Here is a 20,364-nt window from a genome sequence, read left to right on the forward strand (position 1 = left end):
TATAGGAAAAGACACCAGAGAGGTGTCCTACCTGAATGAGCCCAAGAAGCAGGTCATATTTTAAGCAAATAAAACAGTATGCCCCATAATAGACATATGAAAGGGGTCCCTGACCTGACCTGGGAGTCTGGGAAAGCCTGAGGTAACACTATCTCAGTAGGGTTTTCAGGGATGATATTTAGTTAACTAAAAACTGTGGTCCAAGGAAAACATACCATGTAGTAGGGACAGCAGGTACAAACGTCATGTGATCCAAGTGAGCCTGGTCTTGGAGAATTGAAAGGAATCACCTGAAATAAAGACAGAGAAAGGGAGACTGTCCTGAGACAAATCTACAGAAGTCAGCAGGGGCAAGATTATTCAGACCCCTGTAGGCCTCTTCAAGAATTTGGATATTTTTCCTAATAGGGAGCCACTATATTAATTTAAGCAAAGAGAGTATGATAATCACACCTTGGCAATTTTGGCTGTTTTACCAAAAAAAAAAAAAAAAATTATTCTAAGTAAGATTCTCTAACTTAGATATCTTTCCAACCCCCCAGATCCTCTTAATAGTATTGTTTTAACTGTTTTAGAAGAGACAATTTAGTTATATTTTCTATTGCAGAGTTCACTATCAGAACCACCCAAATACAGTGATTCAGAGCAGAGGCAGTAACTTCCTCCCTCTCTCTCACAAGGAACACTTTCTATCCTATCCTCTTTAGCTAAGGCTCCGGTTCTCCCCAGTCACAGCAATCCTGTACTCCCCTCTTACCTTCCTGATGGGATGAAAAGAGAACCAACAGTGACATGGCGGGTCTATGCTGAGACCCTTTTCCCTAAATAGTAAGGAATGGAGCTCAGCAAGGTAAGGAATTGTAGTAAGGAATTGCAGCAATTTGGGATTGGATGTATGTGCAAATTACTCTAAGTGGAGCATTTCATCTGGAAAAGGTGCAGCAGGCACTTCAGATATTTTCAGCAGAAATAAATGCCACCACCTTTTTGTCGTAGCTACCATCATTATACTCTGATATAAACTCAGGTCTTCCTTTGACATCCTATGTAGAATTGTGCCAACTCCAAAAAGGTGGACACCATATACTAGCTAGGATTTCTGCCACTGGTAATGTAGAGCAGTCTTCCCATTGTTGCCATCAACTTCCAGATGTTGGCCAATTAAGAGAAAACAAATGAAAGGAAAAGCACCCACCAGATGTTTCACTAGTCCAATATCTGGAAAAGCTATTAATTTATACTTACATCTGCTATGGAAAGTTGTATTTGTTAGGGTAATGCCGTTTCTGTAACTGCTAAGCATCCAGATTGCAAATTTCACTCCATACTAAGTGATCAAAAGTGGTCCAGTGTGGCAGATCACCATCCAAGTGGTCATTCAGAAAACCATCATCATTTCAGCTTTTGTGTCTGTTATTCTCTGGAGTCCGCTCAGTCAATCACTAGATGAGGAAAAGGCATGGAATAAGTCACAATGGAAGGATTTTATGGAGCAGGTATGGAAGGGGTGCATATCAACTTTGGCTCACAATCCACATCCAAGGAGCTACAACCCAGCCATATGGTCAAATCAAAATAATAGAACCACTGAGAAACAGAGTATTAACAGTGAGTACAGTAAATAGAAGAAACAGACTTGGAGAACAAAAGCTAACCAGTGTTTACTATTACATTGTCTCTATTAAATCTTAACATTGAGGGATAAAATAGTAAATTTTATGTTGTATACACATTATCAAAATTTAAAAAATGTGGTGGAATAGGATCTTTAGAAACAATGAATTTCTGGATCATTAAAATTTACTAAAAAGGATCCTCTGCATGATCCCAGCTCTTATTATTGAAAATGAAACTCAGTCCATTTTCCTGACTTTCAGTACAACATGGTTTGTAATTTCTGGCATCCAGATTGATAGCTCAGCAGCTGTTTGAAACTTTCAGTTATCAAAGAAAGAAATAATCATTATCTAGTATTGAAATGGTAAATTTGTAAAATATTTAATTCTGAGAATTTATAATAGATTATATGCTGATACCTGGACAAAACCTGCAATTGTGCAACATAAGTAAAGATGATTACCAATATTTTAAAAATCGGAATTTGTTCTTCAATTAACATTGAACATTAAGCAATCATTTACTTGAAAATATTATGAATTTTAGGTAGTTAGGATTCAGTTAATCAAAAGTTCAACTTTTCCACTTTCTCACCACAATACTGACAATCAACCTTACGCTGGATCTTCTCTGAACTATATATAATCCCAAATACCTTTCCTTGAGACTCACTTAAAGTTATACTAATTGTTAGTGGCTCATGATTTTTCCCCAACGTCTATGTATGTATGAATATATGTATGTATGAATGTATATATGTATGAATGTATGTAACTATGCATCTATCTATCTATCTATCTATCTATCTATCTATCATCTATCATCTATCTATCTATCTATCTATTGAGACAGGGTCTCACTCTGTTGCCCAGGTTGCAGTGCAGAGGCCCAATCTTGGCTCACTGCAGCCTTGACTTCCTGGGTTCGGGCGATCCTCCCACATCAGCCTCCTGAGTAACTGGAACTACAGGCACGTGCCACCATGCCAGACTAATTTTTTGTATTTTTTTATAGGGACGAGGTTTCGCCATGTTGCCCAGGTGCATTCAAACTCCTGGGCTCAAGCAGTCTACCCACATTTACCTTCGAAAGCATTGGGATTACAGGTATGAGCCACCACACCCAGCCCATTTATTTCTTTTTCCAACAACTATTTATTAAGTGCCCATTATGTTTGGGCACTATATCAGACAATGAGAAAATAGAGATAAACAAATCAGCAAATCCTTGACATTGTGAAGTTTATATTCTATAGGAGCAAATGATACTACACAAGAAAAAACAGACAGTTAATTAACAAATGTATAATAAGATTTGTTACAAAGAGCACAGCCTGGAGTGAAGTTTTAGAATTAGGGAAACAGCCATGGTCTACATGGTCAGTAGTAGTTAATTGTAAGAAGGAAAGTGGATTGAACAAAGCATTTCAGGCATGGCTGGTACAAAGACTCGAATAAGGAAAAGGAGAACAATTGAAAAACATGATAAGGAAGAGAGAAAACAGACATAGACTAATACTGGGGAAGTAGATATGGCCAACTAAGACATAGACTAATACTGGGGAAGTAGATATGGCCAACTAAGCATGGGCTTTTAGACTTGTTCCTGAAAACAGTGTGAAGCAGGACATAAGTGATAATTTGGAAAAAACGACACCGGTTGTTCTTTATCTAACACACAGAAGAATATCAGCCAGCACGCTGTTACTTTACAAAATTAAACGCTAAAATTTCACTAGCAAAGATGGAAAGAAGAAAAGTGGGGGGAGAAAAAGAAAGGGGTAATAGATTTATGATTAGAGAAAATTACATAGGAAGCAGACATCAAAAAGCAGAGGAAACAGTTGAATGATTACAATACAAAGGCCTCCATGCCTGCTTCACCTCTCCTCTCTTTAACGCTTGTTATCTTTTCTCCAGTGCTAATTTGCTTTTAGAGACCAGCATTAGACTTTTATCTTTTCATTTCTTCTTCTGTTCCCTATTACAATATGCAAATGAATAACTCAGTTTTCTATGGATCTAAGGTCTCCAATCTAGTGCTCCCAAAAGTCACTTACTCAATCCACTTTATTATGTCCAGTATGTACCAGAAATTGTGCTAGGTCCTGGAGACAAGTATTGAAAAAGATAAAATTTCTCCACTCACAGATTTTATGTTCTAATAGGTCTCCAGGAGGCATGATGTACTAGGATAATTTTTTATCCAGTGGAATGTTATGCTTTTCTACATTTTATTCTTGGTCACACTCATGGCATTTGAAACGTACAAAGTATACATGGATAAGATTCAACAAATGGGGCAGGCCACAATGGCTCACACCTGTCATCCCAGCACTCTGGGAGGCTGAGACGGGCAGATCACGAGGTCAGGAGTTCGAGACCAGCCTGGCCAATATGGTGAAACCCCATCTCTAATAAAAATACAAAAATTAGCTAGGCATGGCGGCGTGTGCCTGTAGTCCCAGCTACTCAGGAAGTTGAGGCAGGAGAATTGCTTCAACCCGGGAGGTGGAGGTTGCAGTGAGCCGAGATCATGCCAGTGCACTCCAACTTGGGCAATAGAGCAAGACTCTGTCTCAGAAAAAAAAAAAACTCACTAAATGCTTTGGACATGGTGACTATGGTGGCAAGTTGCAGGGGTTTGTATGCTTGAACTAGTCAGAAAGAAAATTCATTTTGTCGACCAGAAACACCATATAAAACTACTAAATCTTAACTCTATGGAATTTTAAAAACATAACTGCCATTTTGAATAAAAATTCACTTTGTCCTCTTGGGTTAAAGCACTGAGTTGTCAGACTCATCTATTTCTCATCACTGTTTACCTTACTTCCTCTCTCCTCAAACTCTTCACCCTCAGATGCATTCTCAATTTATATTTTCAGTCCACAATGAAGTTTCTTATATCTATTGTAGTCTTCATCTCATCATCAAATTCTTGAGACAGTAGTCTACATTTCCACTATCTAATTATCACTATTCTCTAGTTCATCTAGTACAATCTGACTTATTCCTTCTCAAAAGCTAATGCAAATGGCTCAGGTCAGCAAGGGTCCATAATTACAAACTCTGGGCAATTTTAGTCCTGATGTTTTTTTTTTTTTCATTCTCCAAGTGAAAAAAAAATCGTCAATGCTGAGTATATTTCAAGATGTCATGGTGGGGCATTGGAAAATTGTTTAATTAGTAATAATTGCACTTTGGATAAACTTCATTGGGTGTGACACTGCCCTGTGCAAAGCTTAACTCTCATTTGACTTGCTCTCTCTGCTGTGTTTGACAAAGTTGATCATTTCTTATTTTTGAGCTTCTGAAACACTAATTCTCTTCCTTAGTGACACTGCACTAATATTTTAGAAACATTGATTCTGTCCCTTTAGTAGTTCTTTTGTCCTGTATTATTTTTAAGACATTTATTCTTGTTAGTGTTCCATTTCATATATTATATTCTTTCCTTTTATACTCTCCCCAGTTGATATTTTTGAATATGATTTATATTCTATGTATTTGCTTTTGACTCTCAAATTTCTTATCTACTTTATTTTTTTTATTTAAACATATGTACATATTTTGGGGGTACATGTGATAATTTAATTTATTCATAGAACTCATAAGTATCAATTCAGTGTAATTTAGGTATCATTACCTTAAATATGCCTTTTCTGTTATGCTAGAAACACTCAAACTATTCTCTTCTACCTATTTCAAAATTTATGATAGATTATTGTAAACTATAGTCATCCTACTGATCTGTCAAATATTAGGTGATTTGCTTTTCACATTGACTCTAAAATTTTTTTCACCAGTTTCAACTTCCCCACAAAAGTTCCAAATTCATACACACACCATATCTTTTGATTACTGAAAACGTAATACAGTTCAAACTGTCCCCAGCTGGCTCTGTATCATGTTCACAGATTCACCATCTACTAATAAACCCATTGAAAAAGACTCAGCTCTGCATTCTCTAGCAATCACATGCAATTGGTCGATAAGCATCATTGATTTTATCTCCTGAATATCACCAAGTCTCTTCACTGCTTTCCAGGGACTCAGCATTATCAGCACCTCTTCATCTTTCCCTGGATAGTTCCAACAACCTCTAATTTGCCTCTGCCTTCGGTGTCTTGTTCTTTCTCTCACAATAAATTCCAAGCTATTTGACATAGAGACACTTTACTATCTGGCCAAATCTATCTCTTCTTTCTCTTCTCCAGCCACAGGTTTACTCAGTTACTGTTTGTTTTCAAATAAGAGTTTCTGTATTAATATTGAGAGAAATGTCATTTTTCTAGGCAGACACTCTTGCTTGTCTCTCGTGGCAGTTACTAATTTCTTCCTTTCAACACCAATAGCTCTGCAAGTATTCTTCTTTTATGTCACTTTTTGCAATGCAATAGGCTGTTTTCCTGTCTATTTCTTACCTTGTAATTTGGAGTTGTGGAAAAACATTTTATTCGTATTTGCATTCCCACTACCTTAGCATAGCCTAGGATTAGCATGCATATTTAATATCTGAGACTAAAAAATATAAACAAATAAATTAATTAACTAAAACTATTAGGGTTGTATTGATGGTCTGGGGTCTAACATTACATGATACAAATTTTAAGACCATTTTGATTAGTGGCTAGCCTACATAAGTTGCAAATTATAAAAGTAAATTTGAAAGCAACTTCAAAATAAGAAATACATTCTCAATGAAGTCTAGATTTCAGTATTGCAAGCACTATCAATGCCTTTTCTATTATTTAGAAATTCCTTCTTCGTACTTTATAGAAATAGTCTAGTTACTAGATAAGGTCGTTAGCCTCATGCTAGGGATAATTATTGAAGATGAAATAATAGCATCTTTCACTTTTACCAAAAGTAAATACAAACTTTTATAAAAGCAATTTGACAATATATTTTGATGGTCTTTAAAAAGTTCATGACAGTTTATTCAAAAATTTATTTCTAGGTATCTATACTAAGAATCTAATGAGAGTGCATAGAAATATTCAGGTAAAATGATATTTACTACTTTGTTACTGTGTCTTCAAGTCTGACGGTAGGAGATTTGCAGGTAAGTATATAAAGATGTGATGCATTCATAAGAGAGACCATTATACAGTCATTTAAACTCATATTTTCTAAGGGAGTAAGTAATATAAATAAGCAACCAGAAAAAGAGATATCTATAAAAATAAGCAAAGTGTGAACCTACATCTCTGTTTAAAATTTTTGTATGCTATTGGAATTATACAAATAAAATCAGACTGGAAGAAAATATACAAGTACATATAATGAAATATAGAGATAAACATATATTGACTTTATAATTTCAAAAAATAGCCAATAAGGAAATGTTTGCTCTGTATCTATTTTGTGCCTGTTCACTTTCCCACGAACTCCTCAGAAAGGCTGTCAGTTTACAACCCTGCTGAAAGATTACTATGTTACATGACTCTGAGCCATACATTACCCTAGATGTAGCCTACAGAGGGTAGCTGGCTACTTACTGTTTGAACAGAAAATAGAAGCTTAGTAAAAAAAAGATATTTTAGTTTGCACTTTTAAAATATGATATTAAAGGTGTTAATCAGTGAAACTTTGGAACAAAGTACAATTACTGTATTTTAAAAAGAGGCAGCCAGGTGCAGTGGCTCACGCCTGTAATCCCAGAACTTTGGGACGCCGAAGCGAGTGGATTGCTTGAGCTCAGGAGTTCAAGACCAGCTTGAGCAACATGGCGGAACCCTGTCTCCACTAAAAATACAAACATTAGCCGGGCTTGGTGGTGTACGCCTGTAATCCAAGCTACTTGGGAGGCTGAGGCAGGAGAATTGCTTGAACTCAGGAGGCAGAGGCCACAGTGAGCCAAGATCATGACACTGCACTTCAGCCTGGGTGACAGAGTGAGACCCTGTCTCAAATAAATTGATAAAGAAAGAGGCAAAAGAACACAAGGAGGGAGAAGGAATCTCTAGCCATGATTTATTCAGAGCATGAAGGAGCAGAATTAGTAATTTGTCAGTGTGAGAGAGGATGATTGGGCATGAGTAGAGAGAGAACTGGCTCTGTTTCTATGATTCCCAGTTGAGTAGTGGTCTCTGTACCTCAATCCCCATGAAATACACCTCTCATTATAGTAAATTATCTCCTTCTATTTATTTGAGATTACTTGAGTGTTTCACCATTCCTTGCAACAAAATAACCCTAAAATAAGACTGTAATAGTTCATATAGATAGGATATAGGACTATGATCATTTAAACATTCAGTGAGTCCGTGTTTCTATTAATTTTAACTTATTAATTTTTAATTGTTATTAATTTCACTTGTCGCATAGGACCTTTGCCCTTCCTTATAGCACTTAGGATTTGATCTTGAAATACAACTATTTTTATTCTGTCACCCCCAGTAAAATTCAAGGTCAATACTATTCTTTACTGCTCTTGATTTCATTCATTTATTTATTCAGTCAATACATATTCATTGAGGGACTACTGTTTTCCAGGGCCAAACTCAGTGCGAGACTCTGGGGATATAATAATCGATAAGACAATCATTGTCCTTGATCACATGAGACTTACAGTCCACTGAAGGGAAGTAAATTACAGGCATTGACATTAGATAAGGGATAAATTCAATGTTGTTCACTTAGTTGGGAAAGTTAGATATTTAATTAGTTCAAAGTTGGTTTCATAATATTTTATCTAAAATGAATTCCTAGGAAGAAATTCTGTCTCAATTGGATCTTTTTCTTCTTTTTCAGAGGCAAACTCTCACTTTGCTGCTCAGGCTGGACTGGCCTCAAGGGATGCTCCCACCTCAGCCTCCCAAATAGCTAGGACTGCAGGTGTGTGCTGCTATGACTGGTTTCAACTGGATCTTTATGCTTTTTGAAAAAAGCATTTCGCCACACTCATTTTCCTTTTTTTCACTGCTAATGAATTTTCATTTTGCTTTACATGAAAACCAGAGAAATATGGTGTCTGAAACTTTACCAACTACTGTTTATAGTATGTATTTTAAGCTCACAGGACCAGGCACACATTGCTGTCCCCTACAGTAGTTTCATATAAATGTTTATAAGATGTAGATAACCTAGGATTGTATTTTTAATTTGGTTTTAGCATTGCAATGAGGGTCATTTTAAAAATTTTTACTTGAGCATCCTCCAAATTTTGAAAAGTTTTTAACTCAAGCCTCCTTCAAATTTAAGAGAAAGGCTTGACAAATATAAAAAGTGATTCACATCTCCAGGAGATTGGTTAGATACTGTGGTATATTTGAACTATAGCCTTCTATAAAGCAATTAAAAATAGTAAGGTAGAGCTGTATACAATGGTACAAAAGGCGTTCCAGATATGTTATTATGTTTATATAGAGAGAGACACAAGAAAAGAGAAAGAACTATTTATTTGTATGTGTGTAGTGAACATGATAAATTGTCTACTTATCATCCATACCTTTCTTTCCCCTTCTTGATCATGCAAATTGTCTTGAGGAATTCACATTTCTTCATGTATCACATGCCTCCAAAGAAAGTAGTCTCACCCAAAATTCTCCAAACCCATCTTCCTTGACAGTGATTGGTTCAGGAAAGTGCCCCAATATAGGCCTATGTGTTATAAAAAGAAGTTTCTTGGGGACCTTCTAGGAAAGTTCTTTCCCTTCTGGGACAGTTTATTAAAGCAACCTCTCTTTCTCAGGATGTCACTGTATGGGAATGTAAGACACAGAACTGCTGAAGCCATCCCACTAATAGCTCAATTCACAGGGGAGGCAGAGCTTAACAGAAAGTCACCAGGAGACGTTGCCCAAGGCACTGAATTAGTTTATCCTTGAAGCCTACTTTTATCTAAATTTTTAGATAAAATGAGCTGATGAATTTTCTTAGTGCACGAGTTGACTTCTTTAATATATTTAACTTGTTGTAGCCAAAGTCTTTCTGAGGATTTGTATGTGGATATATATGTATGGGCACATCAATTTATTAAAGGAAGATTGGAAGAATACACTCGAATTAAAAAGAAAACATGGAAAAAGTGGGATTGGGATAAAATAAGAGAGCTCTTTACTTTTTATTCAATATACTTCTTTCTGAACACTTAGTAGAGATGTATTGCTTTGTGTTTAAATGTAAAAAAAAGAAGTATTAGAAAAAAGGTTTTTTCAATAGTATACCCTTTTGCTATTTCCTTAGAAAACTACATTGTCATATCTTAATTTCTAGCAAAATCACTGGTGAACCCACCAGAGAGTTCATTGATAAGTATTTTATTAAGAAGTTTCAAAAGTTATCAGCATAGTGTATTGGAAAAGAAACACCCATTGTCAAGAGACTTGCCTCAGGTAAAGCATAGAACAATTCTAGACCTCATTGCCATCATCCGTAGAGATACGAGAATGAATCCAAACATTTATTCTACTGAAACCCCAGCCTTCTCTGAATTTTGCAACTGTAACTTATATCTACAGATAAAAGACTTTATGTTGAATACTAGTTGAAAGCAAGGAAAAAGACTGGATGAATTGGTGAACTGCTATATCTTGTGGCAGCTGAAAAATGACTAGTTAAAGTACCTTTATCTAATCACCTTTGCTTCACTAATTCCTTTTTTCTCAGGTTAATGTTTTGCAATTACCATTAAAACAGACTGTTCAAAAGGAACTGAATGGTTTGGCCATTAATTTATTTTTCTATTGTTTTGGATTTTCATCTCTAAAATGATATTTTCTTTCATCAGCTCAAAAGTAGGTTCACTTTATTCCTAAACCTTAACCCATTTTTTTCCTATTTTATTCCAAGGTCTTCAGTAAAAGAAAGAGTCATGGAATTGACAAATTTAACCCTGTGGTAATCAATAAACAGTTACTTTCTTATCATGTTTTTACTCAGGATAAGTTCAGTTAAAAATATTAATAAACAAATCAACATATTCCAATTATATTTTATCCTCATATGTCATTTTGTCATACACAAATAAATGAACTTGCAGTTGGTTAATTATCAAATAATTTCAGACTCTAATGTAATTAACTTCTTTCTTGGCCATTTATTCTTAATTTATATACAAATAATTGTTGCTATTTTTTACAAGATGGCATTTTATAATCTTCAAATGACTATTTGATATACATTTTCTTAGAAATTAAAAATTCTCTAAAAAATGTTCCAGAGAGATACAGTCTCCAATGTACAGATGATGAACTGAGAGTCTTAAGATGTTAATTATTTTTCCTAATTAGTTACCTAATTATATGGCCAGTCAGCCCCAGATTCTATAATAAAATGAGATTCACTCAGTACTCTGGTTGATTTTCCCTCACTTTGGCCTTGTAATTCCTAAAGGACTATTCAATTTATTTTCTGGCAGAACAAATATGAAGTTAAAATATGTCCAGACATTTCCAAGTATTATTAAAATGCGCTCCAGGTGAGAAAATATAACTCTTCCAGTTTCCAATATTTCTGATTCCACAATTACCACTTGTCTCTCATATCAGTGGTGTTGCCAAGGCAGTACAATGATAGGAACAGAATATAATATCTGGATTCCACCAAAGTTTCCAGCTAATATACACTTGTCACATGCAATGGTGAGAGAGATTGATAGAAAGATACCATAGATGTAGGGAAATGATCAGATGTTCTTTTATGTGAGTGAGATAACAACCTGGCTCACACAAAGTACACATAGGTCAGGGAATGCTGCATCTCTGTCTGCAGGGAAAACTGCCCAGATCCATAAGTGCCCAATACGGTCCCCACTTGCCAAAGATACCGCAAGATTCATGTAAAGCTTCTGTCTTCTTCAAGAAGCTTGGTCTTGTCATTACCATGTTGATTGGCATCGGATAAAAGAGGATTACACTCTCCTGGATCTTCACAGTGTCTTTTTAGACACAGGAATGCTCATTGGGACAAATTATGGGGAGCCACTAGTATAACTATGAATCATGAATTTCCGGGTGAATTATGAATTTCTAAAGCATTGCATCCTCAGTAGGCTGCGGTCTTCCCTCTGCATATTAAACAGATTTATATCTCTTGGCTGTCACTACTACTAGAAACATATAACAATGCAGTTAGGACTTTCAAAGTAGGTATGAAATTTAAGGACTGTACTGTGTACTACTCTATTTCCTAAGTCAGTAAAAATTGCCATCTGTCTTTTTACTAAGTCAGTAAAAATAGCCACCTGACAGGCAACTAAGGAAATAGTTTGTGCTAGTCTCTCTCTTAAATAGAAATTTCACTTAACCAGCTTTCAATTTGCAGTGTTGGGCAAGGTATCTGTGCCTATGACTACATAAATCTATGTTCACCTACAAAGACTCCTCAAAATACATTCTCAATCTCTGTTTGCTCTCTTGGTTTTGATGGGTGTCAGTAGGAGTAGACTTTTAAACACCATGTTCTATGTGGAGGAAATTCCTAAATAGTAATGCTATGTGCAATGCTAATTCTTTTGAAAGGTTAAAAAAAACTCAATGTGCCTTATATAACATGATCTATTTATACTCTGTCACTAAGGAAAGTCAGCTGCATTTATGTTCAGGGCGAACAGAACAATTCATTTGCACTTTATATCCAATTGATGACTACCGGTTTACCTAATTGACAGACAGAACAGGGTTAGGCAATGATAATTTGTCCAACGCATTAAAATGTTTAGAACTGACACTCTCAAACATATTTAACATAATAAATCATTGAGCATAGAAGTTTTAGCCCCAGAATGTCTGGGTTTTCCTCAAGTATCAATTACAATATAAAGTTCCACCACAGGATATTATACAGTTACTAAGAAACTATTGCAAAATCATCTCAATCCCAAATTAGATGCTTTCAAACCCTCTTCATTATTTCTAGCACCTGGTAGTGACTAGTAATACCCATGTGACTTTTTTAACCAATAAGACGTTATTTTACAGCAAAGCACATTTTTAAATTGAGAGCATAATATAAAACTTGGGGTGGTGCTGGGGGTTGAGGGATAGATTCTGGATTACATAGCTTCTGAAAATAAAATATGACTTCAAAAGACTGTTAAATATGGTTCCTTTCTTTATGTGTTGAAACCACAAAAATATATCAAATGCTACTATGTTTACAGTCCCCTCTTCTCTTGACTTCTATTTAATCACTGTATCTGTATTTCCTGCTTCTTTTGTGTTTAGCATATAATTTCTTTGTTTTAATGTTCCTCGTAATAGATAGCTTATTGTATGCTACACTGTGCAATAATGTACTTTACATGCTGCATTTCAAAAAATTCTTCACAATCACTTCATGCAGTAGACTGTTGTAGTACCCACTCACAGATGTGAAAACTGAGGTTTGGAAAGTTAAGTAACTTTCTAAGTCATTGACAGAACTAAAAATAAATTATGTTAGAATTAGACTTTATTTCAATGCTTCCCAATTTCCCTTTTTTGCACTCAAATAGAAACAAGGAAGCCGCTACTACCTATGTGGAAAACATGGTTTTCCCCACCTACCTGCAGTGGAAATCCTGGGATGTTGAAGGGCATTTTGAGGGGGTTTTCCTCCTTAGTCAAACATTTATTACACAATAAGAATGCTCTTTGAAGATTCGCTATTAAATCCTTTGAGTCCCTTTTTGTGTTGTTTCATATCTCCCTAATGGGCTTCAGTTTAATTATGTTTTATTTATTCTTTGCTTATTTTATTACAGTAAAAAGATGCCATTTATAATCTCACAAATTGCATCCCTTTATATTCGTGAAGTGTAGGAGTTTTACTTTTCCTTTTTTTTTTTTTTTGCAAGTCTTACAAAGCAAGGTGTAATGAAAAACGGCCTGCCATTCAAGAAGCAAATACAAAGAGAAAGGTACTCTGAAGAATGGAAACATAAATAAATGCAAAATAAATGCAAATAGATGCAAGTGAAATGCATCTATACCCATATGTTTTTAATATATTAAATTATACACAATTTTAAATCTGTAACTTAGAGATGACAAATGGTTTCAAATTTACTATATTTTTCCAGCATGGAATGATGCTCAGGTTTATGCTTTTCTTAGTTTTCCATGGTATTTTTTCTCCAAACATGATAATACTGCTATGTTCTCATAATACATAATTTGATCTCCACTAGTCAAACTAAGAAGTAAAATTAATTAGACAAGAATTAAACACTGTCAAATGCTTTAAGTCAGACTTAAATATGACCCAGAGATGTCAGATTAAAATAATAGATGCGCTAAAATAAATATAATAATCACATTTTTAAACAATCTGAAAAATTACAGGCTTGTAAAGCTGCCAAGACAAAAATTTGGCTCTAGATCTTCTCATCCTTCCATAGCTCATGCAGTTGTAAACCATTCTCTATAGTATAAACATTATTTTAACTGCAATGAGCCCAATACAGAAATTATATGAAAAGGGGTGTGAAGAGTCAGGATATAAAGTATCTGCATAGATTTGCATCACTTACACATTCAAAAAAATTTTACTCCCTCACCAGCCAAATTTAGTTTAAGAGACTATTGCTTTTGGATTCGGCTTCCAGTTTCTAAGTGCAACATTTGCTTAGGAGACCCCTGTATCATTTACTCTTATAAGTACTTTTGTTTCTTTTTCTGCATGCATGTCACAATCAAATGCCCTAATTTTGGGGAAAGTATTTGCTTAGTGTCTACTTTCTTCCACTAAACTAGTATGTTCCACAAGGGCAACATCACTGTCAACTTTTCCACTTTATTTCCCAGTGACCTGTTCAGTACAGAGCATATAGTAGGTGTTCAACAAATATTTTTAAAGGAACAAATGAATACATGAGACTTGTCATCAGCTTTCTCAGAAGAAGCAAAAAGCAGATCATCCAACTGCTTAATTTACGTCCTTTTATTTCAATGAGTTGCTGGTTCCTTGATGAGTCTGGCTCATTCTCATGACTGGAAATAACACAGCTCAGAGTAGTCTGAACTGAGCAAGGGAATTAGAGCTACTGATTCACTGTGGATGATTTTGGTTCAGAAAAGATTTGACACGGTTTAGATCATGGTTAGGTTTTGCAAATTATTATTGGATTAGCATTTTTAATTGTTCTGTAAAAATGTCTTGAACTGTGATATGGTTTGGGATTCAGTAAAAGAGGAGCATTTAAGTAGTTCAGCTTTTAACTAACAGTTTTCAGATCATGTTTTCTAATTGTAAACTGCATTTCAGCATGCTTCTTTGAGCAAACTTACATGCATATATATAACATATATATATATATATCTTATGTTTTAAAAAGTAATGTTTATTTAAATGCACTATTCTGGGGCTTAATGTCTATTTTTTTGGATTATAGTATTGTCAAAATAATGCAGGAGGCAGAACTAGGAGAACTCTTTGTATACATCAAGTTATTTCTGCCTAGTGCTCTCATAAGTTACATGAAGAAAAAGATGGTTGACTCAATTAGATGTAATTTCCTTTATGCTTTAAAATTCTGGGGAAAGCAATCTGTGTGGCCTATATTCATATTTGTGAAAATACAGATTTCATTAAAGTATGCCAAGGAATGATACCTATATATTTGAGATTATAAGCCCAAATAAACTTCCACATGTAAACAATATAGCAAATCCTGCATTGTTAGATTTATTCCATCTAGCTACATTCCTTATTTTTTCTAAGCAGTTTTGTTATCCAAATTAATTCATGACTTATAGATTCAGAGAAATATCTCTGTATGAATTTCTGATGTCTAATTTTACTTAAAATCCTTGAGCCAAAACTTAGAATTGCCTCACTGGGAAATTTCCATTCCTTTCCTAACTCTCAGCCCCATCTAAATGGATACCTATATGTGCATCTCGTCCTTTAAAAGTGGGCAAAGATGATGAACTGTGATTGAGTAATGTGCTCAACTAATTAATACACATGTTTTAGTCCGTCATTCCATTTGTTTCACTGTTTTCATTCAAAGCCATCTTCTTGAAGTTCTGCGGATTGACCAATTTCCTAGCTTCTTTTTTTTTTTTTTTGCCAGTAAATGTCTTTTCTAATTCAAAAATGCAAATTTATAAGTATACTTGCCTGCTTTTTAGCATTTTGCCATTTTTCAAACTGTGCCTGAACTTAGCCATAAATATATGCTTTAGCATATATGAATCTCAGAAACCTCATCACCAGCCCAGGTCACAACCAGCCCACTGTGATCTCACTGCTTCCGAACTTACAGCATAACACTCTCAGTAACTAATCATTCGTGCTTGTGACATTTCCTATAATGTATATTTAACATTTCATAGTTTTATAATTTGCCAGTGTATCCATGCCCTAGCCATCTCAATTAAGTTGCAAGTCTCTTGAGTTGGATTTCACGTCAGTCCTGCAGAATGAATTGTAAACAAAGAAAATGTGTGATTCATTATTTAATTGATTGATTGTATCCATGTAGATTGAAATAAGTCAAACAGTATGTACAATAAAAGGTTAAAAATGTCTTCCCCAGATCAAGTGTTCCTGAGTATGTTAGTGTTTAAAATTAATTGTGAGAGTTCTCAACAAAGTGTCCAGATTTCTTTGCCTTTGTCTACAAAATCAAGAACAAGAACAAAGTATAAAATGACATGTGATGGACAGTGTCCTTTACTCCATTAACTGACTTGCTACACTTGCAGTCCCAATTTTTCTACATATAAGAAGATGCATTTCCTAAAATATTGTCCAGTGGACTTAATAGTGTAAATTCAATAATGGAACCAAGGGTCAAATAAATTTGAGAAAACCTAGTATAAACAACATTAAATAGGTTTCTTTTCTGTAAAAATCCACTGAACTTTTAATATTTTTGTGTCTATTGTGATATCCAAAGGGATGGGACAAAAAATATGGTATACTGCTTATCCTAAGTTTGTGTAATCCTGTTTTTTTGTTTGTTTGTTTTTTGGTTTTAGGGTTTTGTTTTGTTTTGTTTTGTTTTTTGCATCTTCTGAAATCTGCATTCCATGGTGTTACTGTTGAAAACTCTGAAGTAGAAATTCCAGGCATATCTAATATAATGTATAATGTTTGGAAATGGATTATCAGTTGCAATGGATCATTTCTTATTCTGAGGGCAAGAGTCCAATATTAACTGGAGTTTGATAGTTCATTTGTTTAGTGCTTCGTTTACCGGCATAGGAAAGATGCTTCGATTTTCCTGTTTCTTATATTGCCATTTCCTCACATTGTGTTAATGATATTTATGTACTATGCTACCATAAGATTGCTTTTCTAAAATTAATTTCATTTACCAACTGGCTTTTAGGAATCTTTATTGTCTTGTTTTCTTCCACTGAATAGTGATATCCTCTGCAGATTGCATAAGCATGTCCACTTGTTTTGGATAGTAGTCTTAAAGACAGCAGATGTATATCAAAATTCTACCCCCAATCATTAGCTAAGTGATGTAATTTGCCACTTTTCTTTCTAAATTTGTTTCCCCTCCATAGAAAGCTGCATGCAGATCTTAAAAGTATATAAAAGTTATTAGTAAATCACAAAATAATTTACATATGCATAGTGTTATTTTATGTAATCTTAGTAATTAATTTCTTCTATGTTTCGTATTTTATTTAATAAGAAACTGTTCATAGCAGTTAAGTCTGGTGAGTAAAACTGAAGGTGCTAAAAAAAAAGAAAACTTCTACATTATACTTCTATGTATCCTTGTAAATTTTATTATTTTACTCTAAAAATATTTTTCTAAAAATGTATTTTAAAAAATATTATCTCAAACCTAATTCCATCATGGTATCAGTTTATTTCGGGTAACACAAGCCTAAAGCCATACATTTAAAAAACATGGAACTTGCAAGAGCAGAACTAAGTATTGATCAAAATGTTGAAGCCTCTTCAGTTGTTTACAACTCGATACTAAAAAGGGTGAGCTAGTCCCATATCAAAAAGTAATGTACAAATGATCTGCCAGGGCATATTCCTCACCCTTGTACATCCTTCATGAGGGAAGGCAGTGTCCTCTCTATTATTTCTTTTATGGATTTGACAAAAACATTTATCATGCCTTTTGTTTGTATTACGAGAGCATCATTTTTTAAAGGAAGTTCTCTTATATCTCACATTCAGATGCTAATCATTTGTGCCCTTCTTTGCTTTTGAAAACAGATCAAACGAAAGTCCATTAGCAAATTATTTTCATTAGACTCTAGGGAAAACTTGAATAACACTTTCAGAGACTCATGGATCTTCCAGGAGAAATAGTTACAAAAGTAGCGCTGTTCATGGAACAGTAAATTAGTCAAAATTTAATTTTCTACTGAATATTTTTAAGATAAGTGACATCTTCTTTTGTTTACTAAGAGACAGATTGTATTTCTCATAGTAGTAATAAACTTTTTCTACATGTTTGTTTTCATTGCTTTAGAGAACTATAGAAATAAAATCTTCCTTATTGCTCAAGTCAAAAAATTGGCTTATGTTTTGTCCAGAAGAAAATGGATAGGAAGATTTGTCCAAGTGTATGAGCATTTTTATGTACGAAAGGGCAAGAGTGGTCAAAATATATGTCGCTCTGGATGAATGTTTGTGCATGTTCCTTTTAAGCACTAAAATTGGGAATCTCAAGATGACCAGGATGCTTGAACTTCCTCTATTTTATTTCTTTATTTTATTTTATTTTGAGACAGAATCTCTCTCTGTTGCCCAGGCTGGACTGCAGTGGCACAATCTTGGCTCACTGCAACCTCTGCCTCCCAGGTTCAAGCAATTCTCCTGCCTCAGCATTCCAAGTAGCTGGGATTACCTGCTCCTGCCACCACACTCCACTAATTTTTTTTTTTTGTATTTTTAGTAGAGACAAGGTTTCACCATGTTGGCCAGGTTCATCTCGAACTCCTGACCTCAAGTGATCTGCCTGCCTTTGCCTCCCAAAATGCTAGGATCACACACGTGAGCCACCACGCCTGGCCATCCTCTATTTTAATAACGGTTTGTTTCTTCAACTGCCTTTGGCCTTTAACTTTTTCCACCTTTTTCATTTCTATGAGTTTCAGAAGACATTTGGTGTAAAAGTGATGAGAGCTTTATTAGACTTTATGATTTTTTTTAATATACATAAGGTAAAACTCCTACAAGAATTTCTCAAAATTGGGGCTTAATTATGAGATACCAAAGGAGCAGTTATCATTTTAGGGCTTCAGAAATCTGACCTTAAGAAGAGATCTACAGAGTTGTTACCTTTACCTTGCCTTACAGAGCTCTTATGAAGAAGAGGTATAGAGTTTTTACCACTTAAAGAGAGTCATTCCAAAGTCCTCCTCACCGTGGTTCAGGCTTACTACTGGACAGTTGCAGTCCTTGAACACATATCTCTAATTCTTTATTTTCCTATTTTGTGTTCTCCTTTCTTCTTCCTTTGCTCCATCCCACATCCCTTCTGTAACCAACACATATGCTTCTTTCAATGAACTCAAAATAAAATTCTTTTTTTTTTTTTTTTTTTTTTTTTGAGACGGAGTCTCGCTCTGTCGCCCGGACTGGAGTGCAGTGGCCAGATCTCAGCTCACTGCAAGCTCCGCCTCCCGGGTTCCCGCCATTCTCCTGCCTCAGCCTCCCGAGTAGCTGGGACTACAGGCGCCCGCCACCTCGCCCGGCTAGTTTTTGTATTTTTAGTAGAGACGGGGTTTCACCGTGTTAGCCAGGATGGTCTCGATCTCCTGACCTCGTGATCCGCCCGTCTCGGCCTCCCAAAGTGCTGGGATTACAGGCTTGAGCCACCGCGCCCGGCCCTCAAAATAAAATTCTAAGTCCCCAACCTACTGATGGACCCTCCCATTGGCGAAGGGCATTCCAAAGTTAACGTGAAAAACTAGTTCAGGCCATAATTGGAAGTTGGGGTTGGACCTGCCTCATTATTCCATTGGAATAATTCCATTATTCCATTGTTCCACTGGAATTCAGGCACAGCTGACTGGCATTAACATTACCCAGAGACTTTAAGGCTGATATAACAGACTCGTTCAGTCTGCTAAGAAACATTTACAATCTAGTCTCTCTGCAGCCTGCTACCTGGAGGCTCTCTCTGCATAATAAGAACTTTGGTCTTCACAACCCCTTATCTTAACCTAGACGTTCCCTTCTACTGATTGTAGGTCTTTAGATAAACTCTTTCAACCAACTGCCAATCAGAAAATGTTTGAATCTGCCTCTGACCTGGAAGCAATACCCCCTCCTGTTGTCTCGACCACATTTCTGAATGACCACCTTGAGCACATGTTCTTAGCATCTCCTAAAATTGTGTCACAGGCCACTGGTCACTCATATTTGGCACTGAATAAATCTTTTGAAATATTTTACAGTTTGACTCTTTTCATCAACATTTGCTTGTGTTACCAATACCCACTCCGCACTGCCCAGTTCTTCCCATTCCTGCCCTACTGCAGGATAAAGCTAAGATTTAAAACATCTGATGCCCTTCTAGAGTTTGACCTTCTTGATCTCGTTAGAATTATTTCTTATTCATGATCTACTCAAGGGCTGCCAAACACACCCCACATTTTTCTGATTTCATCACTTTGCTATCTTTGGCCCGTGATCCAGCCCCTTCAGTCTCTACCTTCACATATATACCTTTAATTCCTGAGAATTTCCACTCTTTTCTTCTCTGTGAAGGAATACCCTAATAGACCCTTACTCCTTCACTTCCTCTATCACAGCAGACTTTACTCATAATCCCTGTGATTTCTTCATCATATTTATTCACATTTGTTTTTCAAGTTATTAAGTAAGT

Source organism: Trachypithecus francoisi, unplaced genomic scaffold (genome assembly GCF_009764315.1).
Source record: "Trachypithecus francoisi isolate TF-2019V2 unplaced genomic scaffold, Tfra_2.0 Lachesis_group2, whole genome shotgun sequence".
Classification (NCBI taxonomy): domain Eukaryota; kingdom Metazoa; phylum Chordata; class Mammalia; order Primates; family Cercopithecidae; genus Trachypithecus; species Trachypithecus francoisi.